The sequence below is a fragment of the Porites lutea genome, chromosome 9 (genome assembly GCF_958299795.1).
Source record: "Porites lutea chromosome 9, jaPorLute2.1, whole genome shotgun sequence".
NCBI classification, from domain to species: Eukaryota; Metazoa; Cnidaria; class Anthozoa; order Scleractinia; family Poritidae; genus Porites; species Porites lutea.
Window position 1 is genome coordinate 28,014,731 of NC_133209.1, and position 7,188 is coordinate 28,021,918.

Sequence of the window (7,188 nt, forward strand, 5' to 3'; positions counted from 1 at the left end):
AAATATTTGAGCGAGTCGGCAAACTTTCCATGTTGAATGTGTCCTATTTGAGCGTTGATTGCCCATTGTTGAACCATAATCGGCGGGTGCGTGTTTTTCTGGCAGTGTCGAGAGAAAACTCTTGGGAGCGAAGCTGCTAAAAATCAAAAAAATTTCTCATAGTGGATTGAATTTTAGTCGCGCGACCATATAAATGGCACAGAATTTCACGTTGATCAAACTTTTTAAAGTCAGAAGTTTGGCGTAGTGAAGATCAAACTCAGCTCAAGCGGTATCTGGCCTTTTCAGTCAAGATTCGCTCCAGCCTCTTCGAAAATGTCAGGTTTGTTCACAGTTCAACTTTTATTATATGTATCTTGTTAATATACACGTCGTTTGCATTAATTGTTGGCAATAATCTAATCAACCGAACGGTGAAACAGCCGTTAGTTGTTTAACGGCTTTTAGTGCTTAATTCAGTTCTTCAGTTCTGCTGTTAAGTTCTACTCTGACTCTGGCAGAAAATATACACGGAGCGATGTATTATTTTATATTTTAAAGCGGCATTTGCGCTAATAAAAGTTTGATAATACCGCATCAGTGAGATTTGAAGGTAAATTATGTTTTGCTGGCAATGCCACGCCAAGTGAATACAAAGGAGATAGAATTATAGTGCGTACGGGATGTAAATGCACCGGCCCGGGTTAATAACGTGCTCGTTCGGTCTAGGTTTGTTTGGAAATTTCCATGGTACATCGAGTAAATATACGTTCTTGCTTAAACGACTACGCAAAGTCTTGATTGCTTAGATTTATTTCTCCTTTTTTTTGTCAATTTTCAAAACATTTCTTTTGGTCTAGTCCCCGGGGGGGGGGGTACTCCCATACATTACCTATACGCGTATGTGCCGCCCAACGGGGTCGTGATTTTGAAGCTCCTGATTTAGAACGGGGTATCCATTTCAGAGGCGTTTTCTAGAACGGGGTAAAATATTTCGAACGCACGAAAGCTCCAGTTTTGTAAGCAGCAATTTGAAATTATTCAAGGACAGATTGCTTTTAAAAATACGGTTCAATGCGTTAACAAGCAAACTGTTGTACTCTTTGCACCTTAGAACGGAGTATAAAAATTGGCCCATTTCTAGAACGGGGTATCAATTTTACGGGAAATTTTTTTTAGAACGGGGTGCCAATTTGGATTCCCGGGCGGCACATACCCACCCAAAAAATACCCAAGTGCCCCCCCGGGGTCTAGTCACAGATAACCTTTTTATTTTTTAGATAATTCACATGAATGCTCTTGATAGGAGTGAACTTCAGCGAGTCATCTATTCCGAATAGATGAGTGGGTGAAAAAACTTGATTTGACATTATGTTCAAAAATTCCAAATGATACTTCTCATGTAGTGTGAAGATTCAGCATCACGGCTCGCACATAGAACTTGAGTGTAAACAGCCGTGCACTAGAGGAGTATACTTTTAACGGTGCTACAGCGGCGGCAGAAAGGTATCAATATCACTAGGGAGAAACAAGATACATGCAGGTAGTTATTACAACGACAAATAACACACCTTCCATTATTTAACAGGAACGCCTAACTACAAAGAAGAGCAGAACAATTTGACTGCAAGAAAGCCTTCAAAATATCAATAAAATGAACTGCCACCGTCCTGAACAGGGATATGCAGCTATACTCATTTGTGTGTCCGTGTCATTGATTATTCAGTATATACCAAACCTGTGGTAAGTTCCTTTTTTGCATAACACAGTCGGTCAGTCAGAACTTGCAATGCACTTTTCCATTGTTTTGAACAGGACATTATTTTGGATAAATGAAATAACAGGTCACTGAGGAGGAACAGAAGGTTATTACAAATAGTAACCTGCTGTTCTACCTCAGTGATCCCGATAATGACCTGTTAAATCTAAAACTACGGAAAAGAGCACACGCGCTCGGGAATTATTTTACAAATCGCCTCGGAGATCGATTATTATCCTGTTTTTCTGTTCACGTTGCAACTTTCTTCAGTATCAACAATATCATCACGTTTTTAACTGGTTTGGTATATATACCGTAACAACTACAACTAGTTTGCATTTATTAATACATCAAACCTATTTCCGAATTTCTGGCCAAAAGTTATTACCATTTAAAAGAAGTTTGCGCAGGTAAATTTCGTGAAAGATGTAAAGTTTAAAACATACTTAAACATTACGTACAGCTAAATTAATCAACGCGAACCACCAAGAAAGAAATTATAAAATTACAACAAATGTGTATTACATAAATGCAAACCTTTTTGACAGACATCATAAATTCAAGAAAATTAATTCAGCAACTAAAGAACTCAAAGAAGATAAATAAAGACACAAGGTAGGTAAAAAAAGGTAAGTTAAAAGGTAAGTTAATTTTTTTTTCTTTGAGCCCTGGGGACTAAGGCTCCGCCCAAGGGGGGAGAGCCCTGGGGACTAAGGCTCCGCCCAAGGGGGGAGAGCCCTGGGGACTAAGGCTCCGCCCAAGGGGGGAGAGCCCTGGGGACTAAGGCTCCGCCCAAGGGGGGAGAGCCCTGGGGACTAAGGCTCCGCCCAAGGGGGGAGAGCCCTGGGGACTAAGGCTCCGCCCAAGGGGGGAGAGCCCTGGGGACTAAGGCTCCGCCCAAGGGGGGAGAGCCCTGGGGACTAAGGCTCCGCCCAAGGGGGGAGAGCCCTGGGGACTAAGGCTCCGCCCAAGGGGGGAGAGCCCTGGGGACTAAGGCTCCGCCCAAGGGGGGAGAGCCCTGGGGACTAAGGCTCCGCCCAAGGGGGGAGAGCCCTGGGGACTAAGGCTCCGCCCAAGGGGGGAGAGCCCTGGGGACTAAGGCTCCGCCCAAGGGGGGAGAGCCCTGGGGACTAAGGCTCCGCCCAAGGGGGGAGAGCCCTGGGGACTAAGGCTCCGCCCAAGGGGGGAGAGCCCTGGGGACTAAGGCTCCGCCCAAGGGGGGAGAGCCCTGGGGACTAAGGCTCCGCCCAAGGGGGGAGAGCCCTGGGGACTAAGGCTCCGCCCAAGGGGGGAGAGCCCTGGGGACTAAGGCTCCGCCCAAGGGGGGAGAGCCCTGGGGACTAAGGCTCCGCCCAAGGGGGGAGAGCCCTGGGGACTAAGGCTCCGCCCAAGGGGGGAGAGCCCTGGGGACTAAGGCTCCGCCCAAGGGGGGAGAGCCCTGGGGACTAAGGCTCCGCCCAAGGGGGGAGAGCCCTGGGGACTAAGGCTCCGCCCAAGGGGGGAGAGCCCTGGGGACTAAGGCTCCGCCCAAGGGGGGAGAGCCCTGGGGACTAAGGCTCCGCCCAAGGGGGGAGAGCCCTGGGGACTAAGGCTCCGCCCAAGGGGGGAGAGCCCTGGGGACTAAGGCTCCGCCCAAGGGGGGAGAGCCCTGGGGACTAAGGCTCCGCCCAAGGGGGGAGAGCCCTGGGGACTAAGGCTCCGCCCAAGGGGGGAGAGCCCTGGGGACTAAGGCTCCGCCCAAGGGGGGAGAGCCCTGGGGACTAAGGCTCCGCCCAAGGGGGGAGAGCCCTGGGGACTAAGGCTCCGCCCAAGGGGGGAGAGCCCTGGGGACTAAGGCTCCGCCCAAGGGGGGAGAGCCCTGGGGACTAAGGCTCCGCCCAAGGGGGGAGAGCCCTGGGGACTAAGGCTCCGCCCAAGGGGGGAGAGCCCTGGGGACTAAGGCTCCGCCCAAGGGGGGAGAGCCCTGGGGACTAAGGCTCCGCCCAAGGGGGGAGAGCCCTGGGGACTAAGGCTCCGCCCAAGGGGGGAGAGCCCTGGGGACTAAGGCTCCGCCCAAGGGGGGAGAGCCCTGGGGACTAAGGCTCCGCCCAAGGGGGGAGAGCCCTGGGGACTAAGGCTCCGCCCAAGGGGGGAGAGCCCTGGGGACTAAGGCTCCGCCCAAGGGGGGAGAGCCCTGGGGACTAAGGCTCCGCCCAAGGGGGGAGAGCCCTGGGGACTAAGGCTCCGCCCAAGGGGGGAGAGCCCTGGGGACTAAGGCTCCGCCCAAGGGGGGAGAGCCCTGGGGACTAAGGCTCCGCCCAAGGGGGGAGAGCCCTGGGGACTAAGGCTCCGCCCAAGGGGGGAGAGCCCTGGGGACTAAGGCTCCGCCCAAGGGGGGAGAGCCCTGGGGACTAAGGCTCCGCCCAAGGGGGGAGAGCCCTGGGGACTAAGGCTCCGCCCAAGGGGGGAGAGCCCTGGGGACTAAGGCTCCGCCCAAGGGGGGAGAGCCCTGGGGACTAAGGCTCCGCCCAAGGGGGGAGAGCCCTGGGGACTAAGGCTCCGCCCAAGGGGGGAGAGCCCTGGGGACTAAGGCTCCGCCCAAGGGGGGAGAGCCCTGGGGACTAAGGCTCCGCCCAAGGGGGGAGAGCCCTGGGGACTAAGGCTCCGCCCAAGGGGGGAGAGCCCTGGGGACTAAGGCTCCGCCCAAGGGGGGAGAGCCCTGGGGACTAAGGCTCCGCCCAAGGGGGGAGAGCCCTGGGGACTAAGGCTCCGCCCAAGGGGGGAGAGCCCTGGGGACTAAGGCTCCGCCCAAGGGGGGAGAGCCCTGGGGACTAAGGCTCCGCCCAAGGGGGGAGAGCCCTGGGGACTAAGGCTCCGCCCAAGGGGGGAGAGCCCTGGGGACTAAGGCTCCGCCCAAGGGGGGAGAGCCCTGGGGACTAAGGCTCCGCCCAAGGGGGGAGAGCCCTGGGGACTAAGGCTCCGCCCAAGGGGGGAGAGCCCTGGGGACTAAGGCTCCGCCCAAGGGGGGAGAGCCCTGGGGACTAAGGCTCCGCCCAAGGGGGGAGAGCCCTGGGGACTAAGGCTCCGCCCAAGGGGGGAGAGCCCTGGGGACTAAGGCTCCGCCCAAGGGGGGAGAGCCCTGGGGACTAAGGCTCCGCCCAAGGGGGGAGAGCCCTGGGGACTAAGGCTCCGCCCAAGGGGGGAGAGCCCTGGGGACTAAGGCTCCGCCCAAGGGGGGAGAGCCCTGGGGACTAAGGCTCCGCCCAAGGGGGGAGAGCCCTGGGGACTAAGGCTCCGCCCAAGGGGGGAGAGCCCTGGGGACTAAGGCTCCGCCCAAGGGGGGAGAGCCCTGGGGACTAAGGCTCCGCCCAAGGGGGGAGAGCCCTGGGGACTAAGGCTCCGCCCAAGGGGGGAGAGCCCTGGGGACTAAGGCTCCGCCCAAGGGGGGAGAGCCCTGGGGACTAAGGCTCCGCCCAAGGGGGGAGAGCCCTGGGGACTAAGGCTCCGCCCAAGGGGGGAGAGCCCTGGGGACTAAGGCTCCGCCCAAGGGGGGAGAGCCCTGGGGACTAAGGCTCCGCCCAAGGGGGGAGAGCCCTGGGGACTAAGGCTCCGCCCAAGGGGGGAGAGCCCTGGGGACTAAGGCTCCGCCCAAGGGGGGAGAGCCCTGGGGACTAAGGCTCCGCCCAAGGGGGGAGAGCCCTGGGGACTAAGGCTCCGCCCAAGGGGGGAGAGCCCTGGGGACTAAGGCTCCGCCCAAGGGGGGAGAGCCCTGGGGACTAAGGCTCCGCCCAAGGGGGGAGAGCCCTGGGGACTAAGGCTCCGCCCAAGGGGGGAGAGCCCTGGGGACTAAGGCTCCGCCCAAGGGGGGAGAGCCCTGGGGACTAAGGCTCCGCCCAAGGGGGGAGAGCCCTGGGGACTAAGGCTCCGCCCAAGGGGGGAGAGCCCTGGGGACTAAGGCTCCGCCCAAGGGGGGAGAGCCCTGGGGACTAAGGCTCCGCCCAAGGGGGGAGAGCCCTGGGGACTAAGGCTCCGCCCAAGGGGGGAGAGCCCTGGGGACTAAGGCTCCGCCCAAGGGGGGAGAGCCCTGGGGACTAAGGCTCCGCCCAAGGGGGGAGAGCCCTGGGGACTAAGGCTCCGCCCAAGGGGGGAGAGCCCTGGGGACTAAGGCTCCGCCCAAGGGGGGAGAGCCCTGGGGACTAAGGCTCCGCCCAAGGGGGGAGAGCCCTGGGGACTAAGGCTCCGCCCAAGGGGGGAGAGCCCTGGGGACTAAGGCTCCGCCCAAGGGGGGAGAGCCCTGGGGACTAATATTATGGTCATTGTTTCCAATTAGAACATTTCAGTGGGGTTCTTTAGTAAGTGGTCATCTTCCAGGGGAATTGCTATATGAAAGTGATGGGAATGCTTGCGGGAAAATCATTAGAAACCTAAAAATATTTGTGAAAAGATTAATATGGGCATGGTTTACGGTTTACTTGTGTTGCCTTCTAAAAAGTGTATACTAAACCAGATATCTACTTCCTGGAACCAGCTAAGAGCTTTTGGTGGTTTGGGAGAAAGATGTTGAGATGAAACGTTTTTTTTTTAAAGGGTTTGGTTTTATTCTGTATATTTATCGCTACACACTAATCCGAAGTTGTATCGGTGAGGGCAAAAATATTGAACTCTCTAAAGTGACATTAGAATCTTCAATTGAGACCCCAAAGCCAGATGACAATTATTATACAGTTGAATCTCTATGTGTACCTCTCGTAGGCGACCACCTGACACATGGTTCTACTAAACAGTGAATCACATTGTAAATATGTACAAAAAGGAATTTAGTCTTTGGTTGTCACTATTGTGTACACACCTATATCTGTGTTTATTAGTTCGATCTATAATTTCCATATTAACCATTACCCTTGAGAAGAAGACTTCAGATTTCCAGGTTGCAGTTTGAGAAGTTAAGCTCTTGTTTGTCAGATGTTTTAGGGACAGTTCTGTGCAAAAAGTCACGTGGACAAGTACAATTTCTTAACCACAATTTATAACGCGTGTTATCTAATTAAGTGCACTTTCGTAATTGAATTGTCACATAGAATAGCTGGTGAGTTTGTCAATAAAACTAACAGTAACATTTAGCAGGGGAAAGTAAACTTTCACTACTGTTTTAGAATAAATATACCAGTCCATTCTAGGGTGACTAAAAAATTTTGCCCTTACAGTCCGACTCTTGGAAGCCACCACTTCCCGTTAGCGACCACCAAGCCTTTGCAATTTGGGTGGTCGTTTACGGAAGGTTCGACTGTATATCCCCGTACATTTTACAGGAGAGTTCTTGGGGGCAACCTATAATGTGAGAGCCCACCCAATCTTAACATTATAGACAGTCACTTCCTGGACGAGGGCAGTGCACAAGGACCCTTGAGGAAGTATTAACCCAGCTAACCTCTAGTCGGAGTAACTGAAAAAAAAAGAATTTTACACACAGA